The 25,029-nt window shown below is 42.4% G+C and overlaps 1 pseudogene; it reads right to left on the reverse strand.

Annotated features, from left to right (window-relative positions):
• The window catches only part of LOC145394767 (uncharacterized), a 90,232-nt pseudogene that overhangs the window by 33,028 nt on the left and 32,175 nt on the right, over nucleotides 1–25,029 (reverse strand).

A 25,029-nucleotide genomic window follows, 5' to 3' on the forward strand; every position in this document is an offset into this window, starting at 1 on the left:
CTACATTAACTCCTTTACTAATTGATCTAAGCTGAAAAAATCAATCTGATAAACAGCAAAAAACAAAGTCAGGATGAGATATTCGTGGTGAAGTGGTCAGGGTTTGTATGGCGAAGGGGAAGGAAGCCCCATATGTAAGTGATCCATTGTGACAAGTGGAAGAGTTGGGTGCGAGAGAGAGAGAGAGAGAGAGAGAGAGAGAGAGAGAGAGAGGTTAGAGATTAATTTCTTTATTTTCTCTAATGTTTCAGGCTACACCAAACCCATCTTTAGTTTTTTTCCCTTCTTCAGTTTTCTTTCGTATCTTTTCTTTTCTTTTTTTCTTTTTTTGTTTCAGCCCCAGCGTTAGGGAAAATCAAGTAGGGAAGCTCTAACCTGTCTCTCTCCTACCCAACGTTTCCTCATGCCCCATATGTCCGTTCGATGTTTATAGAAGGCCTTTGATTAGTTTGTCAACGTGCATCTTAACATCAAAATCTGCTCTCGCCAATTATGCTTAGGGCCCAGACATGTTTCACTTTCTGTAAGCCTAAAATAGCTCTTAGGTAATTTTGCCTATTGGTCTGTTTTAGTTTTTTTTATGTAAAGAAAAAGGGATCAAAGGCAAGAAGTCCTCAAAATTTGCCCTTCAGACATAAAAGTATAGGGTTGCGATTTGTTTGCTAGGTTTCTAAAAGGTAGGGTACTTAGATTAGTTTTTGTCGGTGAATCTAAAAAAAAAAAAATAATAAATAATCATAGAAAAATAAATACATTGAATCAGAAATCATTTTGCTTAACGACCTTGGCCCCCAGTACTGATAGCCGAAAATAAAATAATAATAATGATAATAGTAGTAGTAGTAGTAGTAGCAGCAGTAGTAGTAGTAGTAGTATGTCAGTGCTCGAGGTTTCTGGACACGTGGGCAGAGGGCGTTCTTCGACATCAGGATATTCGATCCCATGGCAGCATGTCATCGTGAACTGTCTCTCAAAGCTACACACAAAAAGGAATGAACAAGAAAAAAATAGAAATTATCAAGAAAGGATCCAACATGTGGACCACGGTCGATTCACTCCCCTTGTGTTCACGAGATCAGGTGGGATGGGTCCAGAGGCAGTGAGATTCTATTCGAGACTACCAGAGGTTCATTCTGAGAAGAAACGTCAACCGTAGAGTTCTGTTATGGCCTGGATGAGATGTCGACTGCCATTCTCCCTCGTGAGGTCTGTACTCCTATGTCTCAGGGGCACTAGATCATCAGCCCTCAGGCCTGTCTCACTGGCGGGTATGGATTACGAAGCTACAGTGGTCGAGAGTCGCATAGACCAGCGACTCCAATAGTTTAATGTCTTTATTTACACTGTAATATCAATAAATATAAAATAAAATAATAATAGTAATAGTAGATGGTCGGTAACCACAGCCGTTGGCGTGCTTGGGGCCAACGGATTGAAATATGAGGGTTAGTGTTAATCTTCACATTACAACTCCAAATGGTGAACTGTATTAGGAAGGTTGGTTTTGATCTTCACAATATAATTCAGCAATGGATGGAGGTGATTAATAATAATAATAATAATAATAATAATAATAATAGCCACGGTGCTTCAGAAGTTATCATAAAATACTGGAGGGCTGCCTTTCCCTTCACGATTTTGTGTTTAAGTATACCGCCGTAAGACACACCACTGCCATTAAATCCCACTGAATGGTTTATAAAATTGGAGTGTATAATTCTGAGGCTATTTATTGCCAGACTACGCCATACTTCATCTACTTTTCCATAATCACCGGGAACATACATCGCTGCGGTAATAAGTGGCGGTAGTTACACTGTTGTTTATATAAGCTGCTCATTAACCCTGCTGCGTGTGTGTATTTATGAGTCGCCTTCATCTCCGACATTATCCTGTGTATTCTTAGAGCAGCTCCCCTCACAAGCGTGTTCTGGGGTCTATAAATACGCCTCGTTGTTTAGTGGGCTCAGGCAACAGTCGCAGGCATAGGCTCGTATTCTCATCGGTAAGAATAAAAACTCCCTAACACCTTTTCCTAAGTGATTTAGTTTGTTTATTATACCTTACTGTCCCATCCTGTTACATAAATACTTCAAACATCGCCATTTTTTGCATCAATAACGAGCAAAAGGGTATTAACCTGTCATATCTAAAAATAAGTCGCCAAGGGAGAGGTGTTAGGAAGCATCCTTACCCGACAAGATACGGGCTAAGGTCGTGTGCTGGATTCACACACAAACACTCGGGTTGAACTTTGACCTTGCCCTGTGACCCTGATCTTTGACTAATTCTCAAAATGGAATACCTTCGTTCTTGCTGTATCCTCAACCCTTCCACCAAGTTTGGTCTAAATCGGATAAGAGCTGTTTAAGTTGATCATGCTAGGTCAATTTCTTACCTAGCCCTGTGACCTTGATCTTTGACCTGTTGCTTGTAAAGTCATTTGGTAAACTCTTGGCTAATACTCAATTCTTCCACCAAGTTTGGCTTAAATCGGATGAAAAACATTTGAGTTATTTTGTTTACACACACACACACACACACACACACACACACACACACACACACACAGCAAAACATAGCGTCCTCTCGCATGGCAAGCGCGGGTATAATAATGATTTTTGATAGCCACATAAACACCAAGAAGACGAAATGTAAAGTTTCCTATGATAACAAGAACTGGGCCTACACAAGAAAACAAATACATAATAATAATTAAAGTACTAATTAATATGGCGTGACAGTAGTGATTGGGTGCATCATCATCATCATCATCATCATCATCATCGTCATCATCGCCACTGCCGTCATCATCATCCCTGTCATCATCGTCATCACCACCACCCCAACGAGGGATATGGCTGGGCTGGATGCATGGACAAGGAAAGAGAAGGTACACAAGGGGGAAGAACGATTAACATCACATCCAGTTAAACAGTCCACACATTCATTCACACATCATTACAGCCACCGGAATCCTGGCATCACCTCCTAATACGGCAGTTCATCATCATAATCATCATCATCATCGTCATCATCATCACACTAGCTCTCATTCCCACTTCATCACCTATGATTTATCGTATTTTATGATATACATAATTTTGCCTACTGTAGGAAGGAAGTCTATTAGTAAAGCCTTTCATTAAGACTATGATATACTCCTATCGAAAAACCTATCTTGATTTAAATTAAAGTTTTGTTGGATTGCAAAAAGAAAATAGAAAAGAAAATGTCTAAGATAGAGAGTCTGAGATAAGAAATAACTGCTAAGGGAAAAAATCTACCAAGACATGTAATTACGTTGGATAAGGAAGGTCCCTAACACCTCTACCTTAGCGATTTACTTCTGAATATGGTTGATATCCTTTCGTAAGTTATTAATGCAGAGTATGCGTTATTAGAATGATTTATATAGCACCGAAAAGGGTATTTAGATGCAAAGGTGTAATAAGCAAAATAAATCGCCTAGGAAGAGGTGTTAGGGAGGTTTCTTAACTGACGAAGGGTCCAAGTCCCCTGAGCATAGGAGGGTACAAGAGAGAGAGAGAGAGAGAGAGGCGGGGGGGTGCAGAGTATTTTTCATGTTTCTTGTCTAATGAGCTTTCTAATTTCGATTCTTAATTTTCCACGACTCATCCTCAACTTCCGCAGTGACTTCAGAGAGAGAGAAGGGGGGAGGGGGGGCGAGTTTGTACATGGCGCTCAACTAAAAACTCACTTTTCGGTCTTGTCGGTATCTGCTTGTGTGTGTGTGTGTGTGTGTGTGAGAGAGAGAGAGAGAGAGAGAGAGAGAGAGAGAGAGAGAGGAAATATTACCAACAGGCCCAAGGGAATGCAAGATGGTCTACACACAACTTCAATACACTGACATACTTCTGTGCAAATTGCCATGATTATTAATGAACATACAAGAACATAGGATCCCAGAATTTGTGGGTCTGTGTAATTTTAACTTTGACCCGATTTTATTCCCTTTAAGATCCCTAAAATAAAAAAAAAAAAATTCTAATCCCTTTTTCGATGCCTCCATAAAAACAGAAAAAAACAAATCTCTGAGGGTATTTGCCTAAAGGATAACTGTGGCATGTCTGAAGTGCATTAGTGAAGAAGTAAAGGAATTATGCTAAACTGAAAACTGATTGGATGAAAGAATTATGAAAGAAAGATAATAAGGGAATGCTGTGGGTGTAGACATTATGGTGCTCAGAGTGAATGAGTTATAACAGACAAGCAGCTCTACCGTACAATATATTAAGTCGTATTTTAATGACATAGGAAGCTTTGTTGCAGTTCTTCATTTGTGATTTATTTTGTATATTACACACCGACATTCTCTTCTCTGATATTTATATCGCCTTGTTATCGATATAGTTGGTTTTAATAATGCAGAACACGACACTGAGCTCTAATATGCAGAATAAATCGCTAAGGAAGGTGTTAAGAAATTTCCACAGCTGCGTAGGATACTCCGTGTATTGTTGTTGTTGCTTAACTCCGGTCTGTCTGGACAACCAGACCTGTTGACCGAAGGTAAGCAGCTGCTTCTGTGAGACCGTCCTACAGGTACAGTCTGGTGCGTTACCTACACTTTGTAGGGATCCGGTGCCCCCTTGTAAACAGCACATCACCAGGGTCCTTCCATAAGGAGGTGTAGGGAAATATGAGGATATTAGGTTCCTGTTGGACACTGTAGCTAAGTCTCTTCACCCAGTGTACAGTCAAAGAAATAACTATCTTCCCAGTTCCCTTTGTGGAACATTTACAATGGGCAAAGTACAATGAAAACCTTCCTCTACTGGTGGGTGTTTCAAATGGTTTGATTATTCCTATACGTATTCGTCACAGATTGGGAAGTTACTTATTTCTCTCTCAGTACACAGCGCCACCACGTGTAGGCTCCTCATCAGCGCTTGCACTCTGTATAAGGATAACAAATGTGCGTTACCTTGAGTCCTGCTGGTCTTGCGTATATTGCGTGGGGGGTGAGAGGGGCTGGAGGTCGAGGCTCACCTACCCCGCCCCGCCAGGCACCCCGCATCGCTGTACGTCCGCCTCCAGGAAAGGAAACTGCGAAGCATGTAGTTAGACTGTGGGCAGACAGGGTGATGGTGATAGGATGGTGGTAGTAGGTGGTACGACGGTGGTGAGAAGTTGTATGACGATGGCAATAATGGTATGTGGTGGTTGGGAGGAGGTGGAGTATGGTACTGGTGGTGTGGTGGTGGTGCTTGAATAATGGTACTGGTGGTGTGGTGGTGGTGCTTGAATAATGGTACTGGTGGTGTGGTGGTGGTGCTTGAATAATGGTACTGGTGGTGTGGTGGTGGTGCTTGAATAATGGTACTGGTGGTGTGGTGGTGGTGCTTGAATAATGGTACTGGTGGTGTGGTGGTGGTGCTTGAATAATGGTACTGGTGGTGTGGTGGTGGTGCTTGATTAATGGTACTGGTGGTGTGGTGATATTGGTTGTGTTTACACACAAACACACACACACACACACACACACACACACACATAAATACGAGTATATATATATATATATATATATATATATATATATATATATATATATATATATATATATATATATATATATATATATTGTGGTAGGTGGGGGTTTTCACCATCCTCTCCCTCGATGTAGTGCTGCTGCTCTCGGGTGTCTGCCCTTTCCTCTCCTCCCTCCATTCCTTCCTTCCTTTTCTGTCTTTCTTTACTTCATTCTTTCCACGTCCTTCTGCCTACGGGTGACTTTACACTCCCTCTTTTGTCTTTCTTTTCTTCATTCTTTCCTCTTCCTTCTGCCTATGGGTGACTCTACACTAAGTGACAAGCCTAATGGTTTCCTGTACACCAGGAAACCATTTAGTACGCTGGGTGGTAACCATTAATTATAGCGCTCCAATCGGATTGAAGGGATGAAGGTTTATATCCAAGGGGTGATTGGGGTTATTGCTCACGCAATGCCACTCAGCGATGAGTGAGGCTTAAATGGCAGGATCAAATTGCCTAGCCCCGTGCTTCTACGCTCCTTATGGGGCAACGCAGAATTGGATGATGGATCGATATATATATATATATATATATATATATATATATATATATATATATGAGCCTCTGTGGTACAGTAGTACAGTGTCAGTTTTCGTACACGGGTGAGCCAGGGTTCGCGCCCTGCCAGGGTAATAAACTTTGGGAGTGTTCATCCAGCCACGTACTGTTTTGGCCGACATAAGGGGCGCTGTGGTTGAACCAGTGTCGCTTACTATGAAGTATGCTTGCACCCAGTCGGCTTCAGCGGGCCGATTACACTTGGTTAACAGACTACACACTCATCCAAAGCCACTCCAACAATTACACTTACAAGCACTTCTCACCCTACATACAATCTCTACTAGACAACCTAAGTCACGTGGTAGAGATACATTGGCTGTATCGTCCCGACTTCGGTCGGGATAGGCCGGTCCTGCAGTGGATACTCAAACGGCTGATGATATATATATATATATATATATATATATATATATATATATATATATACAGTATATATATATTCCTGTCATATGCTTTCTTCCAATCCATGAAAGCCGCATACAACTTCTTTCCCTTCTCTAGAAACTTTTCCGCTAAAGATCTAAGAATGAATATCTGATCTACGCAACTTCTTCCCTTCCTAAAGCCTCCCTGTTCTTCTCCAACTAATTCCTCTGTTCTTTCTCTAACTTTGTCAATAAGTATCCTACCATACACTTTTCCTATGGTACTAAGAAGACAGATGCCCCTATGATTACCATACACTTCTTTTTCCCCTTTTCCTTCGTACAAGGGAATAATTATACCCAACTTCCAATCCTCCGGGACTCTACCTTCCTCCCAGGCCAATCTGTACATTTTCCACATCCATTCTACTACTATCTCTCCCCCATACTTCATCATTTCACCACAAACTCCATCAATTCCTGGGGCTTTCCCCAATTTAACTTTCTTCATTGCTTCCACAACTTCAATCCTACTGATTTCTTCCTGTCTTCTCACTTCCCTCCTTCTCCCAGCCATTCTCCAGCCACTTATACTCGCGTTACTTCCATCCTCTATGTTCAACTATGAAAAGTATTAAGAATATATGGAGTAGATGGGAAGTTGTTGAATGCTGTGAAGAGTATGTATGATGGTGATAAGGCTGCAGTGCGTGTGGATGGTGAAATGAGTGAATTTTTCTCTTTGAAGGTTGGGTTGAAACAGGGATGTGTCATGTCTCCATGGTTGTTCAATCTGTACATGGATGGGGTAATAAAAGAGGTACAAGGTAGGGTAGTGGATGTTGGAGTGGCCCTGGTGAGAGAGGGCAGTGTTTGGAAACTCCCTGTACTGTTGTTTGCAGATGATGCTGTGTTGTTGAGTGAAGACGAAGGAGAGCTGCAAGTCTTGGTGGATGAATTCGGGAGAGTGTGTAAGAAACGGAATCTAAAGGTGAATGTAGGGAAGAGTAAAGTGATGGTCCTTGAGAGAGGTGAAGTCAGTGAATGTACAGCGAGATTGGATGGTAAGGAATTGGAAAATGTGAGTACGTTTAAGTACTTGCGTAGTGTGATGAGTAAGGATGGAGGTTTGGAGGGTACAAAGGGTACAAAGGAAAGCAAACAGCAACAGACCTTATGGTCCTTTCGAGGCTGTTTGGTACAGAGTAGACTATGACTACAAGATCTAACTCTACATGTTGAAGGATAAGGATAGTAAAGCAAGAAGGCTCCCCCCACCTCCAAACCCTCCAGCCAAAACTGGTAAGAAAAACTGAGAAAAACCACCACGCAGCATGGAAAAACTGACATGGAAATTTCATAGGAAAGACTGAAAAGGAAAAGCTACATTCTATAATACATTATATAAGCTACCTGTATGAATAACCTGAAAGAGAAAGTAGTAAAGTACAATGAGTTATCTAATTGCATGTCACTGCACGGGTACGCTGAGTTGACGGGGCGTCTGCTGACACAGTGTGGAAATTGCACAGTGCACAGTGTGGATATTCAGGAGTGGTGTGGCAACCTTGCCTGGCTCTGTTAAGGTAGGCAGCAGTCAATCAGGCCCCAGCTCCGTTCATTCCACTGAGACTAGGAACTTTCCCATGAGGGACAAGCAAACAAGTCACCTCCTGAAGCAGTGACCCCTGGTACATTAAAAAATTGTACAGCAGGGAAGAAAGGTTGCTGGTTCTTTGAAAGCAGTGATAAGAAGCATTGAAGTGTGCATGGAAGTGAAAAAGTTACTACATGACAGTATTGTGATACCAACTCTAACGTATGGTAGTGAAGCTTGGACGTTGCTGGAAGGACACAAGTCAAGAGTGAGAGCAGTGGAAATGAGTTATTTACGAGGAGCCTGTGGAGTCACATGGAGAGACACTCTGACAAATGAGGATATAAAGGAGCGTTGTGGTGTGGATGTGGATGTGATAGGAAACGTTATGAGGAATACGCTGAGGTGGTTTGGCCATGTGGAGAGAATGGAGGGTGAAAGACTGACGAAGAGAGTGTATGTGAGTGAGGTGGAAGGGGGAAGAGGGAGGGGGAGGCCGAGGATGAGATGGAGGGATGGGGTGGAGAGGTATATGAGAGAGGGGTGTGTGAGTTGGGAGCAGAGGAGTGAAATGGCGGGGGACAGGGCGACATGGAGGCGATTTGTTTGTGGCCACCCCGAACGGGATTGAGGCGTCTGGCAATAGACAGATATATATATATATATATATATATATATATATATATATATATATATATATATATATATATATATATATATATATATATTAACAACGTAGAGTCTGATTACGATTCGTCTGTTAGAGACGCCTGGACACATTATGTTCATTGTGTCTAAAATGCTGGAGGTCATAAGCAAAGGTTATGGTGAAAAGAGCATAATGGATTAGCGATAATAGCGATAATTAGGAAAGACTGGTGATGATGGTAGTATGTTGATAGTGGTGATAATTAAGGGAGTGTGGTGGGGGTGACTGGGGGAGAGTGGGAAGTGTGGTGTTGGTGGTGAGGTGTGGTGACAGTGATGTAGTGAGTGTGGTGATAAATATGGAAGAACAGAAGTGACAGTAATGAGTTAAGGTGATTGTGGTGTGTTGATGGTGGTGTGGTGATTGTGGCGCGATGATGGTGGTGATAATTAAGGAAGCTTGGTGATGGTGGTATGATGACGGTGGTCTGATATGGGAAAAGTGGTGATGATATGATGATAGTAGTACTGTGATGTCGTGGCGTGGTGACGGGTTTGGAATGATAAACGTTAATGATGAGGGAAGTAGGTCAGACAGTAGGGAGTGGAATCGATCTACGTATAAGACGCCTAGAAAGAATAAGCCATGTTAGGAATTTAAGCTATGCAGGAAATAGTTTAAAGTCCTAAAAATCAACACCTAGACGATTTTTAAGAAGGGGGAAGGAATGTGAGCGTGTTAACTAAATTATATTGAGGTGAGGGAGAGGGTGGAGAAATTCTTTGAGATCGGTGAAAGAAAAGAATGAGGGAATGGAAATATAATGAAGCTTTGCCCTTTTATATTCTAACATGGCCTGCAATTGCTATCTTCTCGTATTAAATGCTGAGCTGTAACATTATAAACTAGAATATGGTGCTAGTCACGAGGAAGTGCTATTGCCTTATTCTGCCACTAAGCTATATCATATAACCACAAAAGGACGAAAACTTGGACCAGGTTAAGGTAGAGAAACTATAGAATGGAAGGAAGAGATGTGACATTTTGAGAAAATAGGAGGACGCGAATGAACAAAGCTGAGGTGGTGAGAGGAGGGAAGGTAAGAAAAGTATAAACAGAGAGGAAAACATCTATGAAAAACACCTGTAAGAATAATGCTTAGGATCCAATAAGAAAATACCGAGGAAGAGGAACGATGAGCCTGATATAAAAGTTAGCTGTGAAGGTGGAAGTGGAAGTGAGAATGGAGGGAGAAGAAAGAAGATGTAATAAAAATTGGTGAGGAAAAAGTTATTGGATACTGACCTAGCAACATTGAACTGGAAAAGGATGAGAGAGAAAGGATATAAGAGGAGTAAAAAAAATGAAAAACGGGGAAGGCGATGTGAAAGTGATCGATTGGGAGATTCTGCAGAGGAAACTGTCTGTATATTGTCTATCTGCCTGTTTGTTTGTCTATCTGTCCATTTATATATCTATGTTCATATGTCTATCCATCTGTCTGTCTATCTATCCATACATCTTTGGCCATCCATCTATCTCTATCTATCCATCTATCTGTCTACAGGTAAGGTCCTTAATCCCAGAAGGGGTGACTAGAAACGAATTGCCTCCATGTCATTCTATCGCCCACCATCAGGCTGCTCGATCTCCAACTCACACCTCCTCACTCTTTTGGGGGGGTAGAGAGGGGGTTGAGGGCCATTTGTACAACCAGTTAGTTGAGCTGCTTAGTCATATCGAAAAGAAATTAATCTGGGAATGTAAAATAATGACAACGATCAACTAAGGCATTGATAAGAAGGAAAACCGCTTATCAGTTGTCAAAGTAGAATTTTGTACGTCAGTGGTACCCATTTCTCTGGTGCTGGAAAGGGGCGCCTTCGTGTGGTGGCACCGATATGACTAGGTGGAGCTGCCCCTTGAAATAAATATCCCTCAATCCCCTCTCTATTCTTGAATGGGGGAATAGAGGTCTACGAAAGAGATTATGCTTTTCCCTTCAAGTCACCGGGGTTATGGTCAGATGTACAGTAGTGTTCATGAGTCCCGATACACATGTGGGCGTGTTGTCAGTTGTAGTGCTCACTACATTTGGAATATGGAACGTTTGGCTTACTGCCTGATACACTGAACATAATCTGGCCGGGTAGCAAGTGGAATAGTTCAACATCTTTTCAGCGGTGGACACATCAGTAGACAACACAACTTACATGTGTATCGAGACTCATGAAAGCGACTGTACCTGGCTTTTAAACTGCTACTTCCCACTGTGTGCGCGTCTTACCTAATTCCATTTTATGAGTTTATGGGAATACTTTATGAGCAAGCAAACTTTAACATAGTGCATACTTCTTTTAATTTAAGCAGGTAACTATTTTCGTCTTTCTGTGGCAATTTTTCCATAACAGAGTGGAAGAATAAGAAAATACTACGGCTCTACATCCTTTTGAGAGAGCTTTTTCGTGACTGGCGTTGTATACTGGTGTTAATCTTTGGCCACTGCTCAACATTCAAGATGGAGAGACCTGCAATTTTACGCCTAGGCAAAGTTAACAGCGTATAGATGTGTACATTTAATCTGCGGTTGGTGCGGCGCGATTAATGAAAGTGTTTTGCTGAAGTTGATGTCTTGTAATAATAATAATGATAAAAATAATAATAATAGTAGTAGTAGTAGTAGCAGTAGTAGTACTAGCAGTAGTAGCACTAGTAGTAGTAGTTGTTGTTGTAGTAGTAGTAGTAGTAGCAGCAGCAGTAGTAGTAGTAGTAGTAGTAGTGGTAGTAGTAGCAGTAGTAGTAGTAGTAGTAGTAGTACTAGCAGTAGTAGCACTAGTAGTAGTAGTTGTTGTTGTAGTAGTAGTAGTAGTAGCAGCAGCAGTAGTAGTAGTAGTAGTAGTAGTGGTAGTAGTAGCAGTAGTAGTAGTAGTAGTAGCAGCAGTAGTAGTAGTAGTAGTAGTAGTAGTAGTAGCAGCAGTAGTAGTAGTAGTAGTAGTAGTAATAGTAGCAGTAGTAGTAGTAGTAGTAGTAATAATAATAATAATAATAATAATAATAATGAAGCAATAACAATAATAATAATAATATTACTTCTTTCCACCCAAATCGTCCACAGAACCACACCCTCCCACCCACTCTCGTAGACTCGTGGAAGGTGTGTGTGAAATTTACGTATACTTATAAACAAAGTACAGTATATGACCTGAATCAATATATTAAAATTACCTTAGTCAACAGAGGGAAATGTTAGGTGTCAATATACGAACTAGATGGAGAGTACAGAGTATAGTGATGGAGGAGGGAGGATAAGGATGGTGATGGAAGAGAGAGAGAGAGAGAGAGAGAGAGAGAGAGAGAGAGAGAGAATGAAGGAAGTAAACAGTTTTACAAGGACGTTGTAGCAGTAGTAGTAGTAGTAGAGGTAGCAATAGCATTACAAGATGCAAGTAGTAATAGTAGTAGTAGTAGTAGTACAAGGTGCTAGTAGCTTTTTATTTATTTATTTATTTATTTTTTGTGTGTGTCCAACTCTGGACAAAGGCTTCAGGACCTATTTCTCGGGGGTAGTGACCTATCCCAAGGTCCAGTAGTCCTCCTACACCTCCTCATGTCATGTAGTGGTAGTAGTAGTGGCACAAGGTGCTAGTAGTAGTAGTAGTAGCAGTAGTAGTACCAAGAACAACAGTAGCAACAGCAGCAATAATCGTAGCAGTAGTAGTAGGAGTAAGAGTAGTAGTTGTAGTAATAGTAGTAGTAGCTGCTGTAGTTAGTAGTAGTGGTAGTAGTAGTAGTAGTAGTAGCTACTGCAGTTAGTAGTAGTAGCAGTAGTAGTAGTAACAGCAGCACCAGCAGCAGTACCAAGAACAACAACAACAACACCAGCAGCAGCAGCAGCAGCAGCGATAGTAGTAGTAGTAGTAGTGGTAGTAGTGGCAGTAGTAATAGTTGTAATAGCAGTAGTTGTAGTAGTAGTAGTAGTAGTAGTAGTAGTAGTAGTTGCTGTTGTTGTTGTTGTTTTAGTCCCAGGTTCATCTGAAACGTGAACCCAGTGGACTTCAGGCAGAAGGTTCCATCTCCTGCCGTCCACCATCCTTTTTTTGGTGGATGAGAAAAGAAGTTAAGGGACATTAATATTGGGGCAGTGATGCCGCGCGGCAATATCAGTGCCACCACGTGAAGGCGTCCCTCTCACCCACGGAAGAAGAGATGTGGGGAGATAGGAAAAATGTAATTAGGTCATTAAGAGATACTTCATGCAAAAAAGGAGGTATGATAAGGGGCAGTGCAGGACGGGGAAGCCCTGATGAGATAAGGGAGATGATGCTTTGGGGTGAGATTAAACGAGCTGGGAAGTGGACAGCAGTGTGATGTAAGAAAGATGAAGGTGATGAGGAGGGAAAACATGTGTGGTTGGAACGGCACCAGCTTGAGAGGAATATTTAGTGGAATAATATCACTATGAGAGACGAGGAAAAAAAGGAAAAAGAAGCGAGCGAACACATGACATTAAATTAATATATAAGATTCTATTAACATATTTAATTAGAGTCCAGCAAAAGGACAAAACTTAATCAGTCATGCAAGTACAGAGTAATGTACTATCAGCACACACACACACACACACACACACACACACACACGTCTTGTGAGGTGGAGGTCTTTACTTGGTAATAATGTTTAGCTCTGATCATCTTTATTAAGTTACTCAGTTTGATAGCTTCATAAAGCTCGACAAAGGAAAACGTTGTTACTCAGGAATGACCTCCACCTCACTGTGTGTGTGTGTGTGTGTGTGTGTGTGTGTGTGTGTGTGTGTGTGTGTAATGCATCTAAGACTCAGTTCTTACATCTATCAACCTGACAAAATCTTCCACAGGTATACCCACTAATGTTTAATAATATTCAGCTTAATCCTGCATCATCCTTGAACATGCCTGGGGTTTCATTTATTCGGGACTTATCTTGGAAAGATCATATTACATCTCTTGTAAAATCTGCTTCCAAGAGATTGGGTGTGCTAAGCCGACTCCGCTCTTTCTTTACCCCTGCACAATTGTTGACTCTATACAGAGGTTTTATCCGCCCCTGTGTGGAGTACAACTCTCATGTGTGGGGAGGCTTCCCACATACAGCTCTTCTCAATAGGGTGGAGTCAAAGGCTTTTCGTCTCATTAACTCTCCTCCTCTTACTGACTCCCTTCAACCTCTGTCTCTTCGCCGCACTGTTGCATCTTTATCTCTTTTCTATCGCTACTTTAATGGTCACTGCTCCTCTGAACTGTCTGCTTGCATTCCTCCACCTCTACGACGGGCGCGTAGCACCCGTCTGGCAGCAAACTCTCATCCCTTTTCTGTCCAACGCTCTAATGCAAGAGTTAACCGTTACTCCCAGTCTTTCATTTATGCAACAGGTCAGCTCTGGAACTGTCTCCCTCTGTCTGTATTTCCTGCTGCCTATGATATCCAGTCTTTCCAACTCAGTGTGTCCAGGCATCTCAAAATGATCGGATCTTGAATTTGGCTCTCTATTGTATTTTGTTTTTCTCTTGGAGGGAACTGTTACTGCGGGCTCATGGCCTTTGGTTCCTTCTTTCTCGCTTAAAAAAAAAAACACACACACAGAATTATTGATGTCACCACTATAAATGCAAATGACGAACATCTGATCATCCCTCAGCTCAGGAGGACTCCGGGTGACGCTGTATAAATGTACCGTCATATTCCAAGCTCTGCCTCTCATGCCTCTGTTTCACGGCTGGACTTGCAGACGTTTTAATGTGACGTACTGAGATGCATGTTATCATTTCTCTGTGGGTGATTATACAGCACCTTTGTCCCCTACGCCACACTGAAGTATTTATGAAGCCAGCGTTGTGAAAGACAGGGGAGGTGTATGAACATTTGCATTTGAGTGTACATGGCTATATAGAAAGAAGTCCTAAATATAAGACCTCGTTATATGTCACCCAATTGATGTCTTCGCTCAAAATCCACAACATATGAAACAAATATTGCCTATTAACCCATACAGTGAGGAAACGTTTACTGCTCCTTTGCTCAGTCTGTTTCTATATTACCGGATATTTTATCTCGTAAGGGATGGCTACCTCGCTTCGACTCACCCCCTCCTCTCCCAGGTATCTTTTCACCCCATCACTCCATCTCATCTTTGATCTCCCTTTCCATCCTCAGTCTCCTTCTTCCCCACCACCTCACTAGCGTTCACTCTTCTCGTCGGTCTCCCATTCTCCATCCTCTTAACATGGCCATACCATTTCAGCGTATTTCTAACTCTTTCAGTCATGTTAATAAACAATATTGTTTAGCTCAGAGGAGAATTTTCAAGCTAGAGGGATGACAAACACCTTCATTATTACCTCATTACTGTGTTGTTCTGTTATACTGAATAAAATCGATTAGGTTTCAGAGATCCAAGAAAGTAATAAAAAAAAAAAAGCGTTACCGAATTTCGTCACATTGCATTCCTACCTACGAAGCTGATTTGCAAGCCTCCCCCATCTATATTAGCAAGTGTATAGAAAAGGATATAATATTATGGAACAAATTTCTGGATTATGAAGAGTATTGCCTGCTGATATAAAGTGACTGAAAGTGCAAAATCAGATGCAGTGATAATCGACGGAGTTACCTGACGTCCACACCAAATGCTTGCTGGTACGGCCTGGAGTTGTCTATCACTGGAACCTATAGAAGTTCTCGCCCGCACCCGCCCTCATCCAGTGGGGCCGTGTGTATGGGTTAAAGTGATATAAGAATCCCCCGCATCCGCCCGCTCCAGCACGCTTTTGGTGAGGACGTGTTTAGGATTTGTTATAAGGAAATGTACAGCCAAGATTGCCTATAAGCTTAAGGTGACTACAAGCAAAATCTTAAGTAACGAAGTCTGATCTCATAAGAAGACTGCCTACAGGTTATAACCGTATTCTTGTTAGCATAGGAGACACATTGTGGCGCCTTTTCCGCGGCGATTTGTCTTACCGGTCACAGTTTTTTATACACATACAGAGGCACCACATGTTCTGCCGCCTCCCCTGCCTCTCTGCCCATGTGTCTTGAAAATTCAGTTGAGTAATTCTTCAGCAACCAGCACTTATGAGTTTATTCAGCTGTGGATAAGTGTTCATAAGTGCTAAGTGGTGTGGTTTTACGACCCTTATTTTTCGAGTCCATGGAGAAAGAAGCCGAAAAGACGACAGGATATTTGGTGGATATTATACGTTGCGTAGTTCAACCATAAGAAAAAAAAAAGTTATATCTAAGAGAATGTCATGGTATAATATATAAAATAAATTGCTACTGAAAAATGCTACATAACCTCCTATGGCACTTAACATATCAACCTTCCACCAGTTACTTAAGGGTCAATAAGGAAGTTAATCTATTTTGCAAAGTTCTTATTTTCTCTTATAGAATGGCATGGGAGGATATAAACACTGCAATATAAATGCTCAGAGAGACAGAGAAAGATAGATAGACAGACATATACATAGATAGATAGATAGCTAGGTAGATGGACTGAAAGACGGACGACATAGATTAGAGGGTGGGAAGGAGGTAGACAGGTAGGTGGACAGGTAGAGTGAAGATAAAGAATGCACATGAACGAACTGAACTATGGCTTGAACCGAAACTGGCTGCTCGTCTCAATGAAGCAAAAATGTGATACCAGTGAAACTATATTTTTGCCTGTGACCGCCCGCAGTTGTTTCAGTGGATGTCGAAACTGGGTTAAATGTTTTTCTGTTTTTTCCCTTTTCTTCAAGGTGGAATTCAGTTTTTTTTTTTTTCCAGTGAGAATTGGTTTATTGTGAATCATTGTGTGTGTGTGTGTGTGTGTGTGTGTGTGTGTGTGTGTGTGTGTGTGTGTGTGTGTGCGCGCACACACATGTACGTGTGCGAGTGTGTGTGTGTGTGTTTGTGTGTGTGTGTGTTTGAGACATACAAACAGACGGATAGGTATAAATAGAGACAGGCAGGCACATGGACAGATCCATTCATCCATCCATACATATACACACACACATAGAGAGAGAGAGAGAGAGAGAGAGAAAGAGACAGACAGACAGAGACAGAGACAGACAGACGGAGAGAGAGAGAGAGAGAGAGAGAGAGAGAGAGAGAGAGAGAGACAGACAGACAGACAGACAGAGACAGAGACAGAGACAGACAGACAGACAGACAGAGACAGACAGACAGACAGACAGACATGCAAATCCATCCATCTACCCATCCATATATAAAGGGAGAATACATCCATCCATTCATCCATCCACATATACAGAGAGAGAGAGAGAGAGAGAGAGAGAGAGAGAGAGAGAGAGAGAGAGAGAAGGCTTAAATTTTTTATGCTTTCCTTCAGGGCAGTCCCACCACGTATCACACACCTCCATATGTCACCATTTCAGCGCAAATACTCACCGTCCATACTGAATACAAGGTAGGGCTGTCTCATACAGGACTGGTGTACTGATATTAACAAGGGTGTTTATACGACATGACGAAGGGTCTTACGGCATGTCAGTCAAGTCTGTTTTAACGAAAGTCATATTCCTAAACTATTCCCTACTCCAACCGGGATTTTAACTCGCGTCCATTACGACAGCAGTCCACCTCTCTACCAAATCGGCCACCACGTCACCCACAGAATACACTGAGGTCACTTGGACATACAATCGTTAGTATATCCCAGTCTTACCCTGGAATACCACCCACAGTATATCAGTGTTACAGCCAGGTCCCTAACTGAATTGCCTGGTGAACAGAGGCAAGGGGGAAGCCAAGTCTGGCCAGTGGTGTGATCGGTGGGTGAACTGATCTCGGGTTCTCACAGTTGCGGGGTGAATGTTCTTACCAATGCATCCCTGACTGCCCTGCTTGAGAGAAAAAAAAAAAAGCTGAGGTAATTAATGGAAGAACGAGGGAGATAGTGCTGGAGAGGGGCGCCTTCACGTAATGGCACTGATATGAAGAACGTTGGAGCTGCCCGGTAATAGAAACTTCCCTGAAATCCATCCCTGTCCCCTGAAAGAAGGATCGTGGCATTAGAATGAACAGCAGCTTCAGGCAGTAGTCCACCGGGTTCACGTTCAGATGAGCCTGGGAATATATCATGAGAGAATGTATCGTGTCTGAAGAATATAAATAAGAACCATTAATCTTAGATCCGAATTCTCGTCATTTAAGGAGGCTCCCTAGCACCTCTTCCTTAGCGATTGATTTTATGGATACAGCCGATTAATATAATTTCGTGCGGTGGTGCAGTATTAGAATGATTTAATATTACTGTCAGCATAAGATGATCACATGTACACCTTCGAGTAGTGGTGTGCAGGGGATAGGGCTGAGTTTTATTTTCCTTTGTGTGTGTGTGTGTGTGTGTGTGTGTGTGTAACCATTTCTGGGCAGTGGTATCTGATATCTTTGAATGACAGTCCTAGTGCTGGGAATATCGCTCCTTGTATGCTAAACAGACAGGATAGTTACAGGCAGGACACACACACACACACACACACACAGATAGTGACACAGGAAGAGACAAAGACAGAGACAGAGACAGAGACAGGCAGACAAACAGACAGAGACATAAGATATGGAGGAACAAAAACACCTTGAGAGAGAGAGAGAGAGAGAGAGAGAGAGAGAGAGAGAGCAAACTCAGCATCACTTCGTACCAACACCCAAATTCCGATCTTGCAAATGCGCGACAGTGACGGACGGGGAGAGAAAGGATAAAGTACGCAAGTGACACATACCCTCTCTCTCTCTCTCTCTCTCTCTCTCTGTTCATTGTTGATATAATTTTATTATGTATTTTTATAAATCTTCATTCTCCATACCTCTCTCTCTCTCTCTCTCTCTCTCTCTCTCATGCACCTCGCTTCGGCCAAAGTCTGGAGTCTGGGTAAATTTGCAGATGATTCGGATGAAGTACAGTGACTCTAGCACTTTGACTTCGAGAGAGAGAGAGACAGAGAGAGAGAGAGAGAGAGAGAGAGAGAGGGAGGGAGGGAGAGAGAGTATAATAGTTTGTGTATGAAAGACAGAGAGAATTCGCGCCTGTGCATGAAAATTGTGAGTATTGTTCAAGTAAAATAAGGAGAAACAGGAAAAAAAAAAGACTGTGTGTGTGTGTGTGTGTGTGTGTGTGTGTGTGTGTGTGTGTGTGTGTGTGTGTGTGTGTGTGTGTGTGTGTGTGTGTGTGTGTGTGTGTGTGTGTGTGTCGTTTAACGCAACAAAGAACCTGACAGTCCACCGAACAATGCACGTGCCTGAAGAGTATTGTTCATCTTTAAAAAACGAGAGTCGGCTGAGCACCCAAAGGTTCAGAATGTAGAAGCTGAAGACGACCTGCTCAGATCGACGATATCAGATAGGTATGAAAGCACAACAGAACGTAGACAATGTCCAAAAACAATAATATGCTGCAACATCGAAGGTCTTGTACCTTGAAAGAAAACGTACAAAATACAAATGCTAGAAGAATTAGCCACAATGTACAATAGCGACTTGATTAGCATAACAGAATCACATTAAAGAGCTGAAATCCGCGACGCTGAAGTGAAGATCAACAGATACCAAATCTTCGCTGAGACCTCACCGAAGGCAAGTTGAAAGGTGGAGTAGTTGTGTATGTTAGTGAACACTTAGCGCAAAGTACTCATGTAGTAGCCACGGGATCTAATGGCGAGATGGAATACGTTATACTGTATGTGGCTAAGTTGGAAACCATGGTCATTACTATGTATCGACCACCGGGCTGCTCAACAGTGAATTTCCTTAGTATTCTAGATGTTGTTAAGTCAGAAATCCGGAAAATTGGCCCACCAGAACCCACCATCGTTTTAAACGGAATCTTTAATTTCCCTATAATAAACTGGAGATCACTCTCGGCATATGGAGGATCAGCAGCTGATAGAATGCAGTCTGAGTTCCTACTGCAACTAATGGAAGAACTTATGCTGCAACAGGCAGTAACGGCTGCCACCAGGGGATCCAATATATTAGACCTTTTCCTAACCAATAACGAAGAGCTGGTTGCGGGAATCAGGACTGAGGATACCAGCCTATCGGATAATAGACTTGTAGTGGTAGAAACTACAATGAACGTAAACAACAACACTGAATTTCTTCCACGAAGACAAACTGGATAACCATCAACGACGAATTGCACAAAATACAGTGGAATATAGAAACGGATAATATGAACAGCGAACAGATATTTAACCTGATTCATTCTAAGCTTCTGGATATCTGTCAAAGGTACGCCAATAAATAGAAGCAACGACGACAACATCGTAGTAAAATTTCACGCTATCGCAAAATCCTGATGAGGAAGAGAACGAAGCTAGTTAAGCGGATGATTGAGGATTCAACAGAGAGCAACGAACTACGTCGGAAGTTTGGTGACACTGAAAAGAAGATAACAGAATCGTATGAGAATGAACTACAATTAGCAGAGCAACAAGCAATATCAGCCGTCAAACAGAACCCCAAATACTTTTTTCGCTACGCAAAATCAAAGGCCAAATTTCAAAGCAGGGTTGGCCCTTTAGAAGTCAGTGGAGAGCTAATCACCGAGCCGCAACAGATAGCTGATGCCCTGAATTATCAGTATAAGTCTGTGTTCAATCACAATGAACAAGCCAGCGAATCAAACGAACAGGAGGAGAGGGATAATGATAATACACTAGGGGACATTGATTTCGATCGGTCAGACATTGAGCATGTCATTTCAGGAATCAACATGTATCCAGCTATCATACTGAAGAAAGTGCGCGGGTGCTATCTCATTACCGTTGCTGCTGCTCTGGGGTCGTCTGTACACACGGGAGAGATACCTCTTATACTCAAACAGGGAATCATCTGGTCTATATATAAAGGAGGTAACAGACTGAAGACTTACAGACATGTTGGCTTAACGTCACATGTTATAAAAATATTTGAAAAGATTATAGTTAAAAAGCTATCGACGTTTATGGAGAACAGTTCACTCCATTACAATCAGCAACACGGATTTCGACAAGGCTGGTCGTGTCTTCCACAATTCTTACAGCACCACATAGAAATACTGAAAAATCTAGAATCCGGACATGGAGTTGATGTTCTTTACCTGGATTTCTCCAAGGCATTTGATAAGGTGAATCAGCAAACACTGCTAAGCAAGCTCTACCGAAAGATACTGGAATGGTTTAATAATTTTTTCACTGACAGAAGCCAGCCAGGAATCGTGGAAGGAATTCAGTCTGACAGTACTGAAGTGCTCAGCGGAGTGGTACAGGGCTCTGCGATAGGCCCAGTGCTTTCTCTCATTTATGTCATAGATATAGACCAGGATATGAAATATTGCAGAGCAAGTTCATTCGCGGATGACACTAGATTGTTAGCCAAAATATCGAATGAACAACACTGTACCAAAATGCAAGAAGACCTTAATTCGATGTTTAAATGGGCGAAGAACAACAACATGGAATTTAACACCAGCAAATTTGAGATGCTTAGGTACCGACACCCGAAAGCTGATGTGGTCAGCTATGAGTACAGAACCCCAGAACATGAGACCATTAGCTGTCACATGAATACAAAAGATTTAGGAATCATTATAAGTAACAATGCCAGCTTGGAACTACAAATAGACGAAAATTTGGTCCCCAAGGTCAGACAACGGATAGGTTGGAATCTCCGTACATTCAAGACCCGGGAACCAGATGCGATGCTGACTCTGTATAGAGCAATGGTTTTACCCATCATCGAATATTGTAGCCATTTGTGGTATCCTGTTACCATCGGGCAGATAAGAAAAATTGAATCGTTGCAGAGAACATTCACATCTAAAATACATGGCACTAATGCAATCGACAGTTGGCAGAAATTGAAGCATCTGAAGCTGTACTCTTTAGAAAGACGGAGAGAAAGATACATCACCATATATATTTGGAAAATCATCAATGGCATTGTCCCTAACCTAAATTACATCGGAGAAAATCTTATCATAACGGACTACAACTCAAGAAGGGGAACTTTATGCAGAATACCGCCAATAAAAAGGACGTGGCGACGAATACAGACACAGACAGAAGGATCAATTATCGTGAACGGACCAAGGCTCTACAACTGCCTTCTTCAATCCATCAGAGACACGAAACACAAACTGACATCATTCAAGAAGGCTTTGGATAAATTCTTAGCAACAATACCGGACCAGCCATGTCTTCCCCACTATCATCAAGTGGCGGAGGGCAACAGCATCCGGCAACAAGAAACAGAAACGCAACGGCGGCACACCAGTGTGGCTGGGGACTGATGTCCCGAACCTCAACCACAGGAACCACAGAACCACAGATGTGTGTGTGTGTGTGTGTGTGTGTGTGTGTGTGTGTGTGTGTGTGTGTCATGGTTGAAAAGGTTGGGCGGAGTGGAACAAGGAAAAGAAAAATACAACTCTTAAGAAGAGGGGAGGGAAGTGCAATTACAGGGGAGAATATAATAGAGCAGATTATGTAGCAGAGATAAAGGGCAGGAGGGAGGAGAGGACGATAAGAAAAATGCAGCTGAGGGGAGGGGAAAAGAGATAAGGGAATACAATACAGATAAAATATGAAGAAGTTTGGTTAATATGAGGGTTAAAAATTGGTAGGAGAGAGATAAATGGCTTGAGTATGAAGAATGCTTGTGTGTGTGTGTGTGTGTGTGTGTGTGTGTGTGTGTGTGTGTGTGTGTGTGTGTGTGTGTGTGTGTTGTGCGAGTTAATAGTCCTCTACGTGCCACAAACCTTCACATGTCACCACCACGACTTTAATACGCACTGTCCACATTAAAATCATAACAGGGGTGTCTCAGTGAGGACTGGTGTACTGGTATTGCCGCAAGTGTTTTTACGACATTTTGGTGGATATTGTGGAGGAGCAGTAAAGTTTGCTTCCCTGCTTCTTCTTGGAATTGAACTCACGTCTTTTCAGACAACAGAAGACCTCTCTAAGCAATCGGCCACCAGTACTCTGATCACATAGCATTGCCTAATATGGAGCCTGATTTGCATGCAGGAGTCGGCTACTGGAAGGAAGAAAAGGGTTGAAATACTGAAAGCAATATAAAGAAATGGGAGAGTAATTTGAGAAATAAAAAAAGTTACGCGATGCCTATACTTATTCAGACACTAACGTGTAATATTGAAACGTGCATGATGCCTGAGGACACATGTTCGACCGCAAGGACATTGGATTTGCTGTTGCTGAGTAACTGGTTTGTCTGACCGAGCAGACCCATCAACCACAGGCGAGCAACCGCCCCTGCAGGGCTGTCCCGTGCAGTGAACCAATGTTCCTTTGTGGTAGACAGCACATCGCCACAGCAAGGTGAGGGGAAGTGTGTGGAGCACTGGTAAGCGGATGGATGCCATATTTGCGTCTCTCCACCCAAGTTAACAGGGACACCATTGTAGGCTTTACATCACCCCAATTTTTAGCTATTTGGTTACCACTCAGCACTGAAAACAATTTTCCGAGTAATAGGAAACCATTTGGTTTGTCACTCACTGTAGAGCCAACTAAGGTGGAAGGAATAGTGATAAAAGGTGACAGAAAAGATGGGAGAAACAGGACGAAAGGAGGGCAGACAGATAAAAAAAAATGGTAAAGGTTAAGAAAGAAGTAAGCAGCACTACACCAGTGACTGGATGATGGTCGACAGCAACGACCACCGGGACAATGGCGTGAAACTACTATTTCATCATTTGAGTTACTTGGAAGGATGATGGGAAAATGTTATGTACGAGAGGAATGTGACAGGAGAGATAATGAGACTGAGAAGATAAAAGTGAACAGTTTGAGGTATTTGGTTATTTTGAACAGTGGAGGTGTGAAGGTCTGACTAAGACAGGGCGTGATATATATTTTTTTCCTTGATTCGGTCCAAATTTTTATCCACCCATAGTTTATTTCACGTAGCTCAGTGGCAGAAAAGGACAGTACTACAGCTCCGCATCCCTTTCATAACACTTTTTCGGGACAAATTTCATATTTTCCTGTTAATTATAAAGAAAGACTACTACAGCTCTGCATCCCTTCATAGCATTTTTTCGTGACTAGCATTATATTCTTGTTAATCTATTACCACAACTCACCATTCAAGATGAAGAGACGGCAATTTTGCGTCAAGTGAGTGTAAAAGGTGTACAGTGATGTGGCTGGAAGGAGAGAGATACAGAGAGGCAAGGTGAAGGCACATGTAGGGCGAAGGAAGAGAGAAGGGGTTGTTAATGAGTCGGGAACAAAATATCTTAACTCTTTCCAGATTTTCGTCCTCTTGCGGCCAATTTCACTTCGTTGGACAGCAGAAGAGAACAATGCTGTATCTCTACATTAGTTCCACGGCACTTCTTCGTGACTTACCGAGTATTATTGTGTTTATCGTTGAAATTCAGCGTTGTTGATGGAAATAAGGCAGTTTTAGCCCAAGTTACTGTAGATTTTTTTCGGTATAGTTTCTCAGTCGCCGTATCCAGCGCTTTGGAAAAGGGGGGAGGGGAGCGTGGTTCCTGGCTGAATTACCATTAGTTTGAATTCATGTTTATCCATTACAAAATACCTCAAAATTTTTCGTATCTCTCGTTTCACTAAAATATTTCTGTGATAGCGTAAGAAATTTGTTGCAGTTAGTAAATGACAGGGGAGAAGGGGATAAGAGGAGAGGGAGGGGATGGGAAGGGAGGGAAGGAAAGGGAGGGAGGGGGGAATGGGAGGGAAGGAAGGGGAGGGGAGGGGGGAGGGGAAGGGAAGGGAAGGAAAGAAGGGAGGGGAGGGAAGGGAGGGGAGAGGAATGGGGAGGAGGAGGGGGAGGGGGAGAGAAGGGGAGGGGAAGGGAGGGGAAGAGGGAGGGAAGTGGAGGGGACGGGAAGGGAGGGAGGAGAGGGGAAGGGGGAAGGGGGGTTTGATTAGCCTGCGTCCCACATTACACAGTCCAGACAGCAAGGAAAGATCAAACTTGGTCACTCATCCTCACAGCCGTTAAGAAATGAACGCTTCTTTCCGGGGGCAGGGAGAGAGTGAGGGACGCTTGTATAACCAGACAGTAGAGTTGCCCGGTGCCACCACGTGAAGGCGTCCATCACTGCCACGAGGGGATGATGTAAAAACTAAGGTACCGCAAGAAGAAGAAGAAGAGGAGAAGGAGGAGGAAAAGAAGAAGAAAAGAAGAAGACATGGTAGTAATAGTAGTAGTGATGGTGGTAGCTGCGGTAGTAGTAGTAGTAGTGATGGTGGTAGCTGCGGTAGTAGTAGTAGTAG

The sequence above is a fragment of the Coenobita brevimanus genome, chromosome 28 (genome assembly GCF_032717465.1).
Source record: "Coenobita brevimanus isolate Jiangsu-jjx chromosome 28, ASM3271746v2, whole genome shotgun sequence".
In the NCBI taxonomy this organism is placed as follows: domain Eukaryota; kingdom Metazoa; phylum Arthropoda; class Malacostraca; order Decapoda; family Coenobitidae; genus Coenobita; species Coenobita brevimanus.